This window comes from Anomaloglossus baeobatrachus, unplaced genomic scaffold (assembly GCF_048569485.1).
Source record: "Anomaloglossus baeobatrachus isolate aAnoBae1 unplaced genomic scaffold, aAnoBae1.hap1 Scaffold_636, whole genome shotgun sequence".
Taxonomy (NCBI): Eukaryota; Metazoa; Chordata; class Amphibia; order Anura; family Aromobatidae; genus Anomaloglossus; species Anomaloglossus baeobatrachus.
This window is the reverse complement of record NW_027445004.1, coordinates 119,121-135,232: the sequence shown is the minus strand read 5'-3', so window position 1 is coordinate 135,232 and position 16,112 is coordinate 119,121. Positions and strand designations below refer to the sequence as shown.

Here is a 16,112-nt window from a genome sequence, read left to right as displayed (position 1 = left end):
TATTCAGATTCATTGCAGTGGGCGGCGGCTGCAAAACGCACCATTCTTCTTGTTTTGGCTCTGCAAAGCAGCCTTTTCAAGGGTTGGCTTGGGTGACAAAATGTCTTGTGTAGGCGTGGGTTTGTCTCCCTCTCGCTCTCTCTCCCTAAGATGTGTCCGGCATAGGCCAGGGTGCCACTCGAGGCCCAAACCAATTCTGGTTATCGCTTCTCGGCCTTTTGGCTAAGATCAAGTGTAGTGTTGTTCGAAGAGGTGGTTTAAGCTCCAGGCCACCTTAGTACAATGATACAATGCACACTGGAAGGTTGCGCTTGCTAGTACTCTGGGTGGATAGTATATTCATCAAGAGGAAAACATGGCCCTACCAGGATCGAGGCTATTAGACTGAGTAAGGGTGGGGGGCTATGGTACAACGTGCCCCAGGACTGACGACCCTGGAGTGAGTCTGAGCTTGCTGGCTTGGGACCCCGGCAAGTCTTGGGCTCTGTAGCACACCGTACCTTGCCTTTTCATACTTTTTGAGCATATTACCCTATCCTGGCCTTCTGGCTAGGAAGGGAAATTTTTATAATCCCGGTCGGAGGTCTGGTCAGCTTTGGGCTGAGAAACTAACACCCGGTTGGAGGTCCGGGTCAGCTTCGGCTGAGAAACCAACACCCGGTTGGAGGTCTGGGTCAGCTTCGGCTGAGAAACCAACACCCGGTTGGAGGTCCGGTTAGCCTTGGGCTGAGAAACCAACACCGGTTGACGGTCCGGGCAGTTTCGGCTGCGAAACCAACAACTAGTAGCTCTCTACTCCACTTGGGTAAGATGCCTGGGTGGACGCTGGGAGCAACAACAAGGCTCAACCAGGCTTCGGCTTGGGGGAGCACCGAAGATCCCTGACCCTCGCTGTGGCCTTCTGGCTCGGAGGGACGGGGTTGATTTTTGGGGATCCTCTTCTCACGGAGGGGTCCACACGAATCCTAGCCTTTGCACTGTTTTTGGTGTGACTTCGGTCATGCATTTTTGCGGTGCTTTGGAAAGCTTCATTAAATCAAAATCTGTTCTTATCAGTTTAATATCTGATACGTCCCCTATCTGGGGACCATATATTAAATGGATTTTTAGAACAGGGAGATGGAAAAAGAGCTTGCTCTGTCCACTCCACGCATTGACCTGGTATTGCAGTACCTCCAGGAACGGTGCACCCCTTCTTAACCCAGTTTCCAAAAGCAGAACTCAATTCACCTGATTCATATTAGCCCGATTTAATGAATTGGAAGAAAGCATACGTCTTCATATGCACCTCAATTTGGCCCATTCACTTTTCACACTTCCTCCTTTTGTTTTTTATCTTTCACACTTTTGACTTTCTTTATTCATCCAAATAGCAAACTCATCACCACTCAACCTGACCAACTCGGCTATGTCCCCGTGCTGCAGTTCTCTGTCTTATCTAGATCATTTGCAATTGAATGTAATAGATCCCTTTTGGACAAAGTGGATTCACCTGCTGCTGCAGTGACCACAGGTGTGATAACATCTAGAATTGGCATCTGGTGCGATCTCTCCGCTTCCACTCCAAAGAAAGTTACCTGTTTATTCCTATCATGCATTGGTTTTTGGGGTTTTCTTTGAGTAATGATGATCTCTTTAGTAGTCTGTTGGCGCCCTCTCCTGGAGGAATAGTTTGCTTGCTCTTGGACATTCTAAAAGAGAGGTCATGATAGACATTGAGCTTCTGAGCTCAATTGGGGACAGTCATGGGTGATGAATGTTTGCAACCTACTGCGAAGCCTCATACCGCAATATAAGGAACGTCAAATACTAAGAAAGGGCGGCCTATGAAAGAATTACTACTTTCAATAAGTACACTTAAACGGCTAATTGGGAATAGAAAAACTGTAAAAAGCCCTCTGAGAAAGCCCCCCTCTAACCTTTGATAGTAAGCTTTTCTGTAGTCTGCCTGTTGATGTATTTTCCGTTTGAACTGTGCACAACATGAAGAGACGGAACACTGGCGGCTTGTCACAATGCCCCCCGATGACATCACAATAGCGCTGCTGCCTAGAAAACAAGCTGCGCAGAAGAAGTTGTTCTTTGGGTGGGAGGGTGGGCTAGTGGAAGGAGGGGGCAATCTCTTTTTTTCCCGGGTGGTAGGGGGATGACAGGAGAAGGGAAGCGGGTGGTGAGAAAGGTACAGAGGGCAGGGTTTGGGGGCTGGGAAGGAAAGGGAAAAGATTAGGGTTTGGGGATGATGAAAGGGCTTTCTACGGGTAAGGATGGCAAAGGGTGGCAGTGACGGAAAGTCAGGCAACCTGTCCTGTCCGTCTTTTTGTATCGTGAATTGGAAAGACTGCAAGGGGGAGGGGAGTTGCTTGCGCCCTAAAGGAGGAGTTATTCAGATTCATTGCAGTGGGCGGCGGCTGCAAAACGCACCATTCTTCTTGTTTTGGCTCTGCAAAGCAGCCTTTTCAAGGGTTGGCTTGGGTGACAAAATGTCTTGTGTAGGCGTGGGTTTGTCTCCCTCTCGCTCTCTCTCCCTAAGATGTGTCCGGCATAGGCCAGGGTGCCACTCGAGGCCCAAACCAATTCTGGTTATCGCTTCTCGGCCTTTTGGCTAAGATCAAGTGTAGTATCTGTTCTTATCAGTTTAATATCTGATACGTCCCCTATCTGGGGACCATATATTAAATGGATTTTTAGAACAGGGAGATGGAAAAAGAGCTTGCTCTGTCCACTCCACGCATTGACCTGGTATTGCAGTACCTCCAGGAACGGTGCACCCCTTCTTAACCCAGTTTCCAAAAGCAGAACTCAATTCACCTGATTCATATTAGCCCGATTTAATGAATTGGAAGAAAGCATACGTCTTCATATGCACCTCAATTTGGCCCATTCACTTTTCACACTTCCTCCTTTTGTTTTTTATCTTTCACACTTTTGACTTTCTTTATTCATCCAAATAGCAAACTCATCACCACTCAACCTGACCAACTCGGCTATGTCCCCGTGCTGCAGTTCTCTGTCTTATCTAGATCATTTGCAATTGAATGGAATAGATCCCTTTTGGACAAAGTGGATTCACCTGCTGCTGCAGTGACCACAGGTGTGATAACATCTAGAATTGGCATCTGGTGCGATCTCTCCGCTTCCACTCCAAAGAAAGTTACCTGTTTATTCCTATCATGCATTGGTTTTTGGGGTTTTCTTTGAGTAATGATGATCTCTTTAGTAGTCTGTTGGCGCCCTCTCCTGGAGGAATAGTTTGCTTGCTCTTGGACATTCTAAAAGAGAGGTCATGATAGACATTGAGCTTCTGAGCTCAATTGGGGACAGTCATGGGTGATGAATGTTTGCAACCTACTGCGAAGCCTCATACCGCAATATAAGGAACGTCAAATACTAAGAAAGGGCGGCCTATGAAAGAATTACTACTTTCAATAAGTACACTTAAACGGCTAATTGGGAATAGAAAAACTGTAAAAAGCCCTCTGAGAAAGCCCCCCTCTAACCTTTGATAGTAAGCTTTTCTGTAGTCTGCCTGTTGATGTATTTTCCGTTTGAACTGTGCACAACATGAAGAGACGGAACACTGGCGGCTTGTCACAATGCCCCCCGATGACATCACAATAGCGCTGCTGCCTAGAAAACAAGCTGCGCAGAAGAAGTTGTTCTTTGGGTGGGAGGGTGGGCTAGTGGAAGGAGGGGGCAATCTCTTTTTTTCCCGGGTGGTAGGGGGATGACAGGAGAAGGGAAGCGGGTGGTGAGAAAGGTACAGAGGGCAGGGTTTGGGGGCTGGGAAGGAAAGGGAAAAGATTAGGGTTTGGGGATGATGAAAGGGCTTTCTACGGGTAAGGATGGCAAAGGGTGGCAGTGACGGAAAGTCAGGCAACCTGTCCTGTCCGTCTTTTTGTATCGTGAATTGGAAAGACTGCAAGGGGGAGGGGAGTTGCTTGCGCCCTAAAGGAGGAGTTATTCAGATTCATTGCAGTGGGCGGCGGCTGCAAAACGCACCATTCTTCTTGTTTTGGCTCTGCAAAGCAGCCTTTTCAAGGGTTGGCTTGGGTGACAAAATGTCTTGTGTAGGCGTGGGTTTGTCTCCCTCTCGCTCTCTCTCCCTAAGATGTGTCCGGCATAGGCCAGGGTGCCACTCGAGGCCCAAACCAATTCTGGTTATCGCTTCTCGGCCTTTTGGCTAAGATCAAGTGTAGTATCTGTTCTTATCAGTTTAATATCTGATACGTCCCCTATCTGGGGACCATATATTAAATGGATTTTTAGAACAGGGAGATGGAAAAAGAGCTTGCTCTGTCCACTCCACGCATTGACCTGGTATTGCAGTACCTCCAGGAACGGTGCACCCCTTCTTAACCCAGTTTCCAAAAGCAGAACTCAATTCACCTGATTCATATTAGCCCGATTTAATGAATTGGAAGAAAGCATACGTCTTCATATGCACCTCAATTTGGCCCATTCACTTTTCACACTTCCTCCTTTTGTTTTTTATCTTTCACACTTTTGACTTTCTTTATTCATCCAAATAGCAAACTCATCACCACTCAACCTGACCAACTCGGCTATGTCCCCGTGCTGCAGTTCTCTGTCTTATCTAGATCATTTGCAATTGAATGGAATAGATCCCTTTTGGACAAAGTGGATTCACCTGCTGCTGCAGTGACCACAGGTGTGATAACATCTAGAATTGGCATCTGGTGCGATCTCTCCGCTTCCACTCCAAAGAAAGTTACCTGTTTATTCCTATCATGCATTGGTTTTTGGGGTTTTCTTTGAGTAATGATGATCTCTTTAGTAGTCTGTTGGCGCCCTCTCCTGGAGGAATAGTTTGCTTGCTCTTGGACATTCTAAAAGAGAGGTCATGATAGACATTGAGCTTCTGAGCTCAATTGGGGACAGTCATGGGTGATGAATGTTTGCAACCTACTGCGAAGCCTCATACCGCAATATAAGGAACGTCAAATACTAAGAAAGGGCGGCCTATGAAAGAATTACTACTTTCAATAAGTACACTTAAACGGCTAATTGGGAATAGAAAAACTGTAAAAAGCCCTCTGAGAAAGCCCCCCTCTAACCTTTGATAGTAAGCTTTTCTGTAGTCTGCCTGTTGATGTATTTTCCGTTTGAACTGTGCACAACATGAAGAGACGGAACACTGGCGGCTTGTCACAATGCCCCCCGATGACATCACAATAGCGCTGCTGCCTAGAAAACAAGCTGCGCAGAAGAAGTTGTTCTTTGGGTGGGAGGGTGGGCTAGTGGAAGGAGGGGGCAATCTCTTTTTTTCCCGGGTGGTAGGGGGATGACAGGAGAAGGGAAGCGGGTGGTGAGAAAGGTACAGAGGGCAGGGTTTGGGGGCTGGGAAGGAAAGGGAAAAGATTAGGGTTTGGGGATGATGAAAGGGCTTTCTACGGGTAAGGATGGCAAAGGGTGGCAGTGACGGAAAGTCAGGCAACCTGTCCTGTCCGTCTTTTTGTATCGTGAATTGGAAAGACTGCAAGGGGGAGGGGAGTTGCTTGCGCCCTAAAGGAGGAGTTATTCAGATTCATTGCAGTGGGCGGCGGCTGCAAAACGCACCATTCTTCTTGTTTTGGCTCTGCAAAGCAGCCTTTTCAAGGGTTGGCTTGGGTGACAAAATGTCTTGTGTAGGCGTGGGTTTGTCTCCCTCTCGCTCTCTCTCCCTAAGATGTGTCCGGCATAGGCCAGGGTGCCACTCGAGGCCCAAACCAATTCTGGTTATCGCTTCTCGGCCTTTTGGCTAAGATCAAGTGTAGTATCTGTTCTTATCAGTTTAATATCTGATACGTCCCCTATCTGGGGACCATATATTAAATGGATTTTTAGAACAGGGAGATGGAAAAAGAGCTTGCTCTGTCCACTCCACGCATTGACCTGGTATTGCAGTACCTCCAGGAACGGTGCACCCCTTCTTAACCCAGTTTCCAAAAGCAGAACTCAATTCACCTGATTCATATTAGCCCGATTTAATGAATTGGAAGAAAGCATACGTCTTCATATGCACCTCAATTTGGCCCATTCACTTTTCACACTTCCTCCTTTTGTTTTTTATCTTTCACACTTTTGACTTTCTTTATTCATCCAAATAGCAAACTCATCACCACTCAACCTGACCAACTCGGCTATGTCCCCGTGCTGCAGTTCTCTGTCTTATCTAGATCATTTGCAATTGAATGGAATAGATCCCTTTTGGACAAAGTGGATTCACCTGCTGCTGCAGTGACCACAGGTGTGATAACATCTAGAATTGGCATCTGGTGCGATCTCTCCGCTTCCACTCCAAAGAAAGTTACCTGTTTATTCCTATCATGCATTGGTTTTTGGGGTTTTCTTTGAGTAATGATGATCTCTTTAGTAGTCTGTTGGCGCCCTCTCCTGGAGGAATAGTTTGCTTGCTCTTGGACATTCTAAAAGAGAGGTCATGATAGACATTGAGCTTCTGAGCTCAATTGGGGACAGTCATGGGTGATGAATGTTTGCAACCTACTGCGAAGCCTCATACCGCAATATAAGGAACGTCAAATACTAAGAAAGGGCGGCCTATGAAAGAATTACTACTTTCAATAAGTACACTTAAACGGCTAATTGGGAATAGAAAAACTGTAAAAAGCCCTCTGAGAAAGCCCCCCTCTAACCTTTGATAGTAAGCTTTTCTGTAGTCTGCCTGTTGATGTATTTTCCGTTTGAACTGTGCACAACATGAAGAGACGGAACACTGGCGGCTTGTCACAATGCCCCCCGATGACATCACAATAGCGCTGCTGCCTAGAAAACAAGCTGCGCAGAAGAAGTTGTTCTTTGGGTGGGAGGGTGGGCTAGTGGAAGGAGGGGGCAATCTCTTTTTTTCCCGGGTGGTAGGGGGATGACAGGAGAAGGGAAGCGGGTGGTGAGAAAGGTACAGAGGGCAGGGTTTGGGGGCTGGGAAGGAAAGGGAAAAGATTAGGGTTTGGGGATGATGAAAGGGCTTTCTACGGGTAAGGATGGCAAAGGGTGGCAGTGACGGAAAGTCAGGCAACCTGTCCTGTCCGTCTTTTTGTATCGTGAATTGGAAAGACTGCAAGGGGGAGGGGAGTTGCTTGCGCCCTAAAGGAGGAGTTATTCAGATTCATTGCAGTGGGCGGCGGCTGCAAAACGCACCATTCTTCTTGTTTTGGCTCTGCAAAGCAGCCTTTTCAAGGGTTGGCTTGGGTGACAAAATGTCTTGTGTAGGCGTGGGTTTGTCTCCCTCTCGCTCTCTCTCCCTAAGATGTGTCCGGCATAGGCCAGGGTGCCACTCGAGGCCCAAACCAATTCTGGTTATCGCTTCTCGGCCTTTTGGCTAAGATCAAGTGTAGTATCTGTTCTTATCAGTTTAATATCTGATACGTCCCCTATCTGGGGACCATATATTAAATGGATTTTTAGAACAGGGAGATGGAAAAAGAGCTTGCTCTGTCCACTCCACGCATTGACCTGGTATTGCAGTACCTCCAGGAACGGTGCACCCCTTCTTAACCCAGTTTCCAAAAGCAGAACTCAATTCACCTGATTCATATTAGCCCGATTTAATGAATTGGAAGAAAGCATACGTCTTCATATGCACCTCAATTTGGCCCATTCACTTTTCACACTTCCTCCTTTTGTTTTTTATCTTTCACACTTTTGACTTTCTTTATTCATCCAAATAGCAAACTCATCACCACTCAACCTGACCAACTCGGCTATGTCCCCGTGCTGCAGTTCTCTGTCTTATCTAGATCATTTGCAATTGAATGGAATAGATCCCTTTTGGACAAAGTGGATTCACCTGCTGCTGCAGTGACCACAGGTGTGATAACATCTAGAATTGGCATCTGGTGCGATCTCTCCGCTTCCACTCCAAAGAAAGTTACCTGTTTATTCCTATCATGCATTGGTTTTTGGGGTTTTCTTTGAGTAATGATGATCTCTTTAGTAGTCTGTTGGCGCCCTCTCCTGGAGGAATAGTTTGCTTGCTCTTGGACATTCTAAAAGAGAGGTCATGATAGACATTGAGCTTCTGAGCTCAATTGGGGACAGTCATGGGTGATGAATGTTTGCAACCTACTGCGAAGCCTCATACCGCAATATAAGGAACGTCAAATACTAAGAAAGGGCGGCCTATGAAAGAATTACTACTTTCAATAAGTACACTTAAACGGCTAATTGGGAATAGAAAAACTGTAAAAAGCCCTCTGAGAAAGCCCCCCTCTAACCTTTGATAGTAAGCTTTTCTGTAGTCTGCCTGTTGATGTATTTTCCGTTTGAACTGTGCACAACATGAAGAGACGGAACACTGGCGGCTTGTCACAATGCCCCCCGATGACATCACAATAGCGCTGCTGCCTAGAAAACAAGCTGCGCAGAAGAAGTTGTTCTTTGGGTGGGAGGGTGGGCTAGTGGAAGGAGGGGGCAATCTCTTTTTTTCCCGGGTGGTAGGGGGATGACAGGAGAAGGGAAGCGGGTGGTGAGAAAGGTACAGAGGGCAGGGTTTGGGGGCTGGGAAGGAAAGGGAAAAGATTAGGGTTTGGGGATGATGAAAGGGCTTTCTACGGGTAAGGATGGCAAAGGGTGGCAGTGACGGAAAGTCAGGCAACCTGTCCTGTCCGTCTTTTTGTATCGTGAATTGGAAAGACTGCAAGGGGGAGGGGAGTTGCTTGCGCCCTAAAGGAGGAGTTATTCAGATTCATTGCAGTGGGCGGCGGCTGCAAAACGCACCATTCTTCTTGTTTTGGCTCTGCAAAGCAGCCTTTTCAAGGGTTGGCTTGGGTGACAAAATGTCTTGTGTAGGCGTGGGTTTGTCTCCCTCTCGCTCTCTCTCCCTAAGATGTGTCCGGCATAGGCCAGGGTGCCACTCGAGGCCCAAACCAATTCTGGTTATCGCTTCTCGGCCTTTTGGCTAAGATCAAGTGTAGTATCTGTTCTTATCAGTTTAATATCTGATACGTCCCCTATCTGGGGACCATATATTAAATGGATTTTTAGAACAGGGAGATGGAAAAAGAGCTTGCTCTGTCCACTCCACGCATTGACCTGGTATTGCAGTACCTCCAGGAACGGTGCACCCCTTCTTAACCCAGTTTCCAAAAGCAGAACTCAATTCACCTGATTCATATTAGCCCGATTTAATGAATTGGAAGAAAGCATACGTCTTCATATGCACCTCAATTTGGCCCATTCACTTTTCACACTTCCTCCTTTTGTTTTTTATCTTTCACACTTTTGACTTTCTTTATTCATCCAAATAGCAAACTCATCACCACTCAACCTGACCAACTCGGCTATGTCCCCGTGCTGCAGTTCTCTGTCTTATCTAGATCATTTGCAATTGAATGGAATAGATCCCTTTTGGACAAAGTGGATTCACCTGCTGCTGCAGTGACCACAGGTGTGATAACATCTAGAATTGGCATCTGGTGCGATCTCTCCGCTTCCACTCCAAAGAAAGTTACCTGTTTATTCCTATCATGCATTGGTTTTTGGGGTTTTCTTTGAGTAATGATGATCTCTTTAGTAGTCTGTTGGCGCCCTCTCCTGGAGGAATAGTTTGCTTGCTCTTGGACATTCTAAAAGAGAGGTCATGATAGACATTGAGCTTCTGAGCTCAATTGGGGACAGTCATGGGTGATGAATGTTTGCAACCTACTGCGAAGCCTCATACCGCAATATAAGGAACGTCAAATACTAAGAAAGGGCGGCCTATGAAAGAATTACTACTTTCAATAAGTACACTTAAACGGCTAATTGGGAATAGAAAAACTGTAAAAAGCCCTCTGAGAAAGCCCCCCTCTAACCTTTGATAGTAAGCTTTTCTGTAGTCTGCCTGTTGATGTATTTTCCGTTTGAACTGTGCACAACATGAAGAGACGGAACACTGGCGGCTTGTCACAATGCCCCCCGATGACATCACAATAGCGCTGCTGCCTAGAAAACAAGCTGCGCAGAAGAAGTTGTTCTTTGGGTGGGAGGGTGGGCTAGTGGAAGGAGGGGGCAATCTCTTTTTTTCCCGGGTGGTAGGGGGATGACAGGAGAAGGGAAGCGGGTGGTGAGAAAGGTACAGAGGGCAGGGTTTGGGGGCTGGGAAGGAAAGGGAAAAGATTAGGGTTTGGGGATGATGAAAGGGCTTTCTACGGGTAAGGATGGCAAAGGGTGGCAGTGACGGAAAGTCAGGCAACCTGTCCTGTCCGTCTTTTTGTATCGTGAATTGGAAAGACTGCAAGGGGGAGGGGAGTTGCTTGCGCCCTAAAGGAGGAGTTATTCAGATTCATTGCAGTGGGCGGCGGCTGCAAAACGCACCATTCTTCTTGTTTTGGCTCTGCAAAGCAGCCTTTTCAAGGGTTGGCTTGGGTGACAAAATGTCTTGTGTAGGCGTGGGTTTGTCTCCCTCTCGCTCTCTCTCCCTAAGATGTGTCCGGCATAGGCCAGGGTGCCACTCGAGGCCCAAACCAATTCTGGTTATCGCTTCTCGGCCTTTTGGCTAAGATCAAGTGTAGTGTTGTTCGAAGAGGTGGTTTAAGCTCCAGGCCACCTTAGTACAATGATACAATGCACACTGGAAGGTTGCGCTTGCTAGTACTCTGGGTGGATAGTATATTCATCAAGAGGAAAACATGGCCCTACCAGGATCGAGGCTATTAGACGGAGTAAGGGTGGGGGGCTATGGTACAACGTGCCCCAGGACTGACGACCCTGGAGTGAGTCTGAGCTTGCTGGCTTGGGACCCCGGCAAGCCTTGGGCTCTGTAGCACACCGTACCTTGCCTTTTCATACTTTTTGAGCATATTACCCTATCCTGGCCTTCTGGCTAGGAAGGGAAATTTTTATAATCCCGGTCGGAGGTCTGGTCAGCTTTGGGCTGAGAAACTAACACCCGGTTGGAGGTCCGGGTCAGCTTCGGCTGAGAAACCAACACCCGGTTGGAGGTCTGGGTCAGCTTCGGCTGAGAAACCAACACCCGGTTGGAGGTCCGGTTAGCCTTGGGCTGAGAAACCAACACCGGTTGACGGTCCGGGCAGTTTCGGCTGCGAAACCAACAACTAGTAGCTCTCTACTCCACTTGGGTAAGATGCCTGGGTGGACGCTGGGAGCAACAACAAGGCTCAACCAGGCTTCGGCTTGGGGGAGCACCGAAGATCCCTGACCCTTGCTGTGGCCTTCTGGCTCGGAGGGACGGGGTTGATTTTTGGGGACCCTCTCCTCACGGTGGGGTCCACACGAATCCTAGCCTTTGCACTGTTTTTGGTGTGACTTCGGTCATGCATTTTTTGTGGTGCTTTGGAAAGCTTCATTAAATCAAAAATCTGTTCTTATCAGTTTAATATCTGATACGTCCCCTATCTGGGGACCATATATTAAATGGATTTTTAGAACAGGGAGATGGAAAAAGAGCTTGCTCTGTCCACTCCACGCATTGACCTGGTATTGCAGTACCTCCAGGAACGGTGCACCCCTTCTTAACCCAGTTTCCAAAAGCAGAACTCAATTCACCTGATTCATATTAGCCCGATTTAATGAATTGGAAGAAAGCATACGTCTTCATATGCACCTCAATTTGGCCCATTCACTTTTCACACTTCCTCCTTTTGTTTTTTATCTTTCACACTTTTGACTTTCTTTATTCATCCAAATAGCAAACTCATCACCACTCAACCTGACCAACTCGGCTATGTCCCCGTGCTGCAGTTCTCTGTCTTATCTAGATCATTTGCAATTGAATGGAATAGATCCCTTTTGGACAAAGTGGATTCACCTGCTGCTGCAGTGACCACAGGTGTGATAACATCTAGAATTGGCATCTGGTGCGATCTCTCCGCTTCCACTCCAAAGAAAGTTACCTGTTTATTCCTATCATGCATTGGTTTTTGGGGTTTTCTTTGAGTAATGATGATCTCTTTAGTAGTCTGTTGGCGCCCTCTCCTGGAGGAATAGTTTGCTTGCTCTTGGACATTCTAAAAGAGAGGTCATGATAGACATTGAGCTTCTGAGCTCAATTGGGGACAGTCATGGGTGATGAATGTTTGCAACCTACTGCGAAGCCTCATACCGCAATATAAGGAACGTCAAATACTAAGAAAGGGCGGCCTATGAAAGAATTACTACTTTCAATAAGTACACTTAAACGGCTAATTGGGAATAGAAAAACTGTAAAAAGCCCTCTGAGAAAGCCCCCCTCTAACCTTTGATAGTAAGCTTTTCTGTAGTCTGCCTGTTGATGTATTTTCCGTTTGAACTGTGCACAACATGAAGAGACGGAACACTGGCGGCTTGTCACAATGCCCCCCGATGACATCACAATAGCGCTGCTGCCTAGAAAACAAGCTGCGCAGAAGAAGTTGTTCTTTGGGTGGGAGGGTGGGCTAGTGGAAGGAGGGGGCAATCTCTTTTTTTCCCGGGTGGTAGGGGGATGACAGGAGAAGGGAAGCGGGTGGTGAGAAAGGTACAGAGGGCAGGGTTTGGGGGCTGGGAAGGAAAGGGAAAAGATTAGGGTTTGGGGATGATGAAAGGGCTTTCTACGGGTAAGGATGGCAAAGGGTGGCAGTGACGGAAAGTCAGGCAACCTGTCCTGTCCGTCTTTTTGTATCGTGAATTGGAAAGACTGCAAGGGGGAGGGGAGTTGCTTGCGCCCTAAAGGAGGAGTTATTCAGATTCATTGCAGTGGGCGGCGGCTGCAAAACGCACCATTCTTCTTGTTTTGGCTCTGCAAAGCAGCCTTTTCAAGGGTTGGCTTGGGTGACAAAATGTCTTGTGTAGGCGTGGGTTTGTCTCCCTCTCGCTCTCTCTCCCTAAGATGTGTCCGGCATAGGCCAGGGTGCCACTCGAGGCCCAAACCAATTCTGGTTATCGCTTCTCGGCCTTTTGGCTAAGATCAAGTGTAGTATCTGTTCTTATCAGTTTAATATCTGATACGTCCCCTATCTGGGGACCATATATTAAATGGATTTTTAGAACAGGGAGATGGAAAAAGAGCTTGCTCTGTCCACTCCACGCATTGACCTGGTATTGCAGTACCTCCAGGAACGGTGCACCCCTTCTTAACCCAGTTTCCAAAAGCAGAACTCAATTCACCTGATTCATATTAGCCCGATTTAATGAATTGGAAGAAAGCATACGTCTTCATATGCACCTCAATTTGGCCCATTCACTTTTCACACTTCCTCCTTTTGTTTTTTATCTTTCACACTTTTGACTTTCTTTATTCATCCAAATAGCAAACTCATCACCACTCAACCTGACCAACTCGGCTATGTCCCCGTGCTGCAGTTCTCTGTCTTATCTAGATCATTTGCAATTGAATGGAATAGATCCCTTTTGGACAAAGTGGATTCACCTGCTGCTGCAGTGACCACAGGTGTGATAACATCTAGAATTGGCATCTGGTGCGATCTCTCCGCTTCCACTCCAAAGAAAGTTACCTGTTTATTCCTATCATGCATTGGTTTTTGGGGTTTTCTTTGAGTAATGATGATCTCTTTAGTAGTCTGTTGGCGCCCTCTCCTGGAGGAATAGTTTGCTTGCTCTTGGACATTCTAAAAGAGAGGTCATGATAGACATTGAGCTTCTGAGCTCAATTGGGGACAGTCATGGGTGATGAATGTTTGCAACCTACTGCGAAGCCTCATACCGCAATATAAGGAACGTCAAATACTAAGAAAGGGCGGCCTATGAAAGAATTACTACTTTCAATAAGTACACTTAAACGGCTAATTGGGAATAGAAAAACTGTAAAAAGCCCTCTGAGAAAGCCCCCCTCTAACCTTTGATAGTAAGCTTTTCTGTAGTCTGCCTGTTGATGTATTTTCCGTTTGAACTGTGCACAACATGAAGAGACGGAACACTGGCGGCTTGTCACAATGCCCCCCGATGACATCACAATAGCGCTGCTGCCTAGAAAACAAGCTGCGCAGAAGAAGTTGTTCTTTGGGTGGGAGGGTGGGCTAGTGGAAGGAGGGGGCAATCTCTTTTTTTCCCGGGTGGTAGGGGGATGACAGGAGAAGGGAAGCGGGTGGTGAGAAAGGTACAGAGGGCAGGGTTTGGGGGCTGGGAAGGAAAGGGAAAAGATTAGGGTTTGGGGATGATGAAAGGGCTTTCTACGGGTAAGGATGGCAAAGGGTGGCAGTGACGGAAAGTCAGGCAACCTGTCCTGTCCGTCTTTTTGTATCGTGAATTGGAAAGACTGCAAGGGGGAGGGGAGTTGCTTGCGCCCTAAAGGAGGAGTTATTCAGATTCATTGCAGTGGGCGGCGGCTGCAAAACGCACCATTCTTCTTGTTTTGGCTCTGCAAAGCAGCCTTTTCAAGGGTTGGCTTGGGTGACAAAATGTCTTGTGTAGGCGTGGGTTTGTCTCCCTCTCGCTCTCTCTCCCTAAGATGTGTCCGGCATAGGCCAGGGTGCCACTCGAGGCCCAAACCAATTCTGGTTATCGCTTCTCGGCCTTTTGGCTAAGATCAAGTGTAGTATCGTTCGAAAAGGTGGTTTAAGGCTCCGGCCACCTTAGTACAATGATGCAATGCACACTGGAAGGTTGCGCTTGTTAGTACTTTGGGAGGATAGTATATCCATCTAGAGGAAACCATGGCCCTACCAGGATCGAGGCTATTAGACTGAGTAAGTGTGGGGGCTATGGTGCAATGTGCCCCAGGATTGACGACCCTGGAGTGAGTCTGAGCTTGCTGGCTTTGGACCCCGGCAAGCCTTGGGCTCTGTAGCACACCGTACCTTGCCCTTTCATACTTTCTGAGCATATTGCTCTATCCCGGCCTTCTGGCTAGGAAGGGAAATTTTTATAATCATGGTCGGAGGTCCGTTCAGCTTTGGGCTGAGAAACCAACACCCGGTTGGAGGTCCGGGTCAGCTTCGGCTGAGAAACCAACACCCGGTTGGAGGTCCGGGTCAGCTTCGGCTGAGAAACCAACACCCGGTTGGAGGTCCGGTTAGCCTTGGGCTGAGAAACCAACACCGGTTGACGGTCCGGGCAGTTTCGGCTGCGAAACCAACAACTAGTAGCTCTCTACTTCACTTGGGTAAGATGCCTGGGTGGACGCTGGGAGCAATGACAAGGCTCAACCAGGCTTCGGCTTGGGGGAGCACCGAAGATCCCTGACCCTTGCTGTGGCCTTCTGGCTCGGAGGGACGGGGTTGATTTTTGGGGACCCTCTCCTCACGGAGGGGTCCACACGAATCCTAGCCTTTGCACTGTTTTTGGTGTGACTTCGGTCATGCATTTTTTGCGGTGCTTTGGAAAGCTTCATTAAATCAAAAAATCTGTTCTTATCAGTTTAATATCTGATACGTCCCCTATCTGGGGACCATATATTAAATGGATTTTTAGAACAGGGAGATGGAAAAAGAGCTTGCTCTGTCCACTCCACGCATTGACCTGGTATTGCAGTACCTCCAGGAACGGTGCACCCCTTCTTAACCCAGTTTCCAAAAGCAGAACTCAATTCACCTGATTCATATTAGCCCGATTTAATGAATTGGAAGAAAGCATACGTCTTCATATGCACCTCAATTTGGCCCATTCACTTTTCACACTTCCTCCTTTTGTTTTTTATCTTTCACACTTTTGACTTTCTTTATTCATCCAAATAGCAAACTCATCACCACTCAACCTGACCAACTCGGCTATGTCCCCGTGCTGCAGTTCTCTGTCTTATCTAGATCATTTGCAATTGAATGGAATAGATCCCTTTTGGACAAAGTGGATTCACCTGCTGCTGCAGTGACCACAGGTGTGATAACATCTAGAATTGGCATCTGGTGCGATCTCTCCGCTTCCACTCCAAAGAAAGTTACCTGTTTATTCCTATCATGCATTGGTTTTTGGGGTTTTCTTTGAGTAATGATGATCTCTTTAGTAGTCTGTTGGCGCCCTCTCCTGGAGGAATAGTTTGCTTGCTCTTGGACATTCTAAAAGAGAGGTCATGATAGACATTGAGCTTCTGAGCTCAATTGGGGACAGTCATGGGTGATGAATGTTTGCAACCTACTGCGAAGCCTCATACCGCAATATAAGGAACGTCAAATACTAAGAAAGGGCGGCCTATGAAAGAATTACTACTTTCAATAAGTACACTTAAACGGCTAATTGGGAATAGA

The 16,112-nt window shown here is 47.3% G+C and overlaps 9 non-coding genes and 1 pseudogene across 9 annotated transcripts; all 10 read left to right on the top strand.

The window, feature by feature from the left end:
* Positions 1-1,000: 1,000 nt before the first annotated feature.
* LOC142285940 (U2 spliceosomal RNA) lies at positions 1,001-1,195 on the top strand. Its single transcript, XR_012747230.1, has one exon. It is a non-coding gene; the product is annotated as a U2 spliceosomal RNA (small nuclear RNA).
* A 1,387-nt stretch (positions 1,196-2,582) lies between these two features.
* LOC142285918 (U2 spliceosomal RNA) lies at positions 2,583-2,773 on the top strand. The gene has a single exon (XR_012747212.1). It is a non-coding gene; the product is annotated as a U2 spliceosomal RNA (small nuclear RNA).
* Positions 2,774-4,160: 1,387 nt separating this feature from the next.
* Positions 4,161-4,351, top strand: LOC142285917 (U2 spliceosomal RNA). The gene has a single exon (XR_012747211.1). It is a non-coding gene; the product is annotated as a U2 spliceosomal RNA (small nuclear RNA).
* A 1,387-nt stretch (positions 4,352-5,738) lies between these two features.
* On the top strand, positions 5,739-5,929 carry LOC142285915 (U2 spliceosomal RNA). Its single transcript, XR_012747210.1, has one exon. It is a non-coding gene; the product is annotated as a U2 spliceosomal RNA (small nuclear RNA).
* A 1,387-nt stretch (positions 5,930-7,316) lies between these two features.
* LOC142285914 (U2 spliceosomal RNA) lies at positions 7,317-7,507 on the top strand. The gene has a single exon (XR_012747209.1). It is a non-coding gene; the product is annotated as a U2 spliceosomal RNA (small nuclear RNA).
* A 1,387-nt stretch (positions 7,508-8,894) lies between these two features.
* Positions 8,895-9,085, top strand: LOC142285913 (U2 spliceosomal RNA). The gene has a single exon (XR_012747208.1). It is a non-coding gene; the product is annotated as a U2 spliceosomal RNA (small nuclear RNA).
* Positions 9,086-11,274: 2,189 nt separating this feature from the next.
* LOC142285932 (U2 spliceosomal RNA) lies at positions 11,275-11,467 on the top strand. Its single transcript, XR_012747225.1, has one exon. It is a non-coding gene; the product is annotated as a U2 spliceosomal RNA (small nuclear RNA).
* A 1,387-nt stretch (positions 11,468-12,854) lies between these two features.
* On the top strand, positions 12,855-13,045 carry LOC142285911 (U2 spliceosomal RNA). Its single transcript, XR_012747206.1, has one exon. It is a non-coding gene; the product is annotated as a U2 spliceosomal RNA (small nuclear RNA).
* Positions 13,046-14,432: 1,387 nt separating this feature from the next.
* LOC142285958 (U2 spliceosomal RNA) lies at positions 14,433-14,574 on the top strand (annotated as a pseudogene).
* Positions 14,575-15,229: 655 nt separating this feature from the next.
* Positions 15,230-15,427, top strand: LOC142285946 (U2 spliceosomal RNA). The gene has a single exon (XR_012747236.1). It is a non-coding gene; the product is annotated as a U2 spliceosomal RNA (small nuclear RNA).
* Positions 15,428-16,112: the final 685 nt, after the last annotated feature.